The sequence below is a fragment of the Ambystoma mexicanum genome, chromosome 2q, assembly GCF_040938575.1.
Source record: "Ambystoma mexicanum isolate Mex_15411 chromosome 2q, UKY_AmexF1_1, whole genome shotgun sequence".
NCBI lineage: Eukaryota > Metazoa > Chordata > Amphibia > Caudata > Ambystomatidae > Ambystoma > Ambystoma mexicanum.
This window is the reverse complement of record NC_090924.1, coordinates 1034818617-1034820872: the sequence shown is the minus strand read 5'-3', so window position 1 is coordinate 1034820872 and position 2256 is coordinate 1034818617.

Below are 2256 nucleotides of genomic sequence, written 5' to 3'. Positions count from 1 at the left end.
GAGTGCCCACACATGTCGTGGGAGTCCAACGTCACTGTGTAAGTCACTGTCACTTGGGCACACCCTTTGCAAGCCCATGGAAACGGGAAGCAGGAGGGGTGTGTGTCTCACGAACCCAAGCATCTAACCCAAACTCAGGACAAGCCTGCATGTGCCCAGCCGGAATACAGTGGATGCCCACGGGAGCCACACAAGGCAACACACTGCAACAAAAAATCAAAAATCAAATATAAAAAATCAAAAATGGCCATGTGTGGGCCAGGGGGGTGGGGGAGGCCACCCAGGAGGTCCGAGGACAGGGTGCCCACCAACAGCCACCTGCGTGAATGTTGGGAAAAAAAACACCTCCATGGGCTCATGGCCTGCACGGCTACTAAATTGTGGGAGATTCACTGCTGGATTCGCTCTCCTCAACCTCTGCTGCTGCTGCCACAGGAGGTGGTGGTGCTATGGGAGGCAGCCCACGCAAAGCCCTAGTTTGGTCCTCCATGGCAGCAAGCATGCGGGTGTGGAAGGCCTCGTTCTGGAGGGATATGGTGCAGAGATCCCCATGCAACACCCGACATGTTGCCCGGACCTCCGCCCGAGTTGCCCGGGCCTCCGCCCGAGTTGCCTGCATCTCTGCTGAGAGCGTACGGGTGACACGCTCCAGCAGCTGTTCCGTCCTGGTGACAGTGGAAGCCTCAAGGTCCACAAGAGTCTGCCTGAGGTGCCGGACCTCTCCCCTCAGGGCTTCCCTCTGTCCCTGGGAATCTAGAGAAATTGATTCCCTCAGATTGTCCAGGGCCACCTGTCTGTCCCTGTTGGATGCCAACATGTCCTTCCTGACTGATTGGCAAATGGAGTCTGTTGCCTGCTGTAGTAGCTCCATCTGCCTTTCTGGGGGGACAATGGAGGTGGCCACCCTCTCCATGGCTTGAGCAATCATTTATGATGATGCTGCCTGTTGGTTGGCCATACCGTATATGGATTGCTCCCATGTGGTATTGCCCGGTGGCAGACGGCCACCGCGTTGGCGGGCACCACACCTGTCTGGGGCAAGGCGAACTGCACCTTGCTGTGTCGGCACTGCCTGAGGCTGCAGGACTGCATTTCCCCTCTGAACTGCTGGCCCAGGAACAGGATCAGATGTTGCGGAGTGTGGCCCTGCATCCGTAACCACCACAGGCGCACCTACCAACACTGACATCCCCATAGTGGGCTCTACCCCTGGTGCAGGTGGGTCGGACAGAACAGTATCCCTTCCATGAACACATAGCTGCAAATCCACATAGGTCTCATCCGAATCAACACCTGAAAAGAGTTCTGGGGAGGTGCAGCCAGGACACCCGTGGACAGTATAGCCTGCAGCAAGAGAGGGTTCTCCCCCACCACCAAACCACGTCCCCCACTGGTGCCTGGTCGTGCTTAAGATCCCTCCTGGGCCTGCACCATATCCTCTCCCTCAACAGCATCAGGTGCGTCATCCTCTGCAAAAACATGAAAAACAAAAAATGGAAACAGGCATTAGCACCATGGCACGCTATTAGGCCAGACAAGCTACAGTACCAGTACTTGATTTACACATGTCCCACATGACTATAACCCTCCCATGCATGCACTGTCCATGAGTTGGAAGGGGAGGAAAATGTCAGACACTGATGACACCAAGATGGGAGAGCAACACATTAGCTGCATGCTGGCTATCAGTGCCATCACACATTGGCCTGTGAGTGGCATGTCCAATACACATCCATGACACATGCCATCACACAGATGGCATGTACCATAGGCATGTCATATATGTGACAATAGGGCAGAGTGATGCGCAGTAGAACCAGGTGAATTTCTACAATCAGCCTGAATGAACACAGCTAAATACGGAACAATGTTGTAGCAAGATGCCACTTCAAGGGCAACTGGCGCGATGTAGTGCAAAATGCCTACTCTGGGCAGAAGGGATACTGTAATACCCAAATCCCGGGGCGCCGAATGCATTGGATGAAGCACATGGGTGGCCCAAAACACTCAGGCACACACACCCTGACCTGGCACTCAACCAGAACCCCTCCCACAAACAACATACACATGGATCACACACACATGCATGTGCACTCACCGGACAATGCCTCATAATCTGGCAGTTCTCCCACACCTTGGATCTGCTCCTCTGTGACGTAGGTCCCAGCAACATGCTCATGTAGAGTGAGTTCAATGTCCTCTTGTGGGGACCCACCTCCAGTCACCAGAGTTGCGGCATGACTTGAGGCCAGCTTT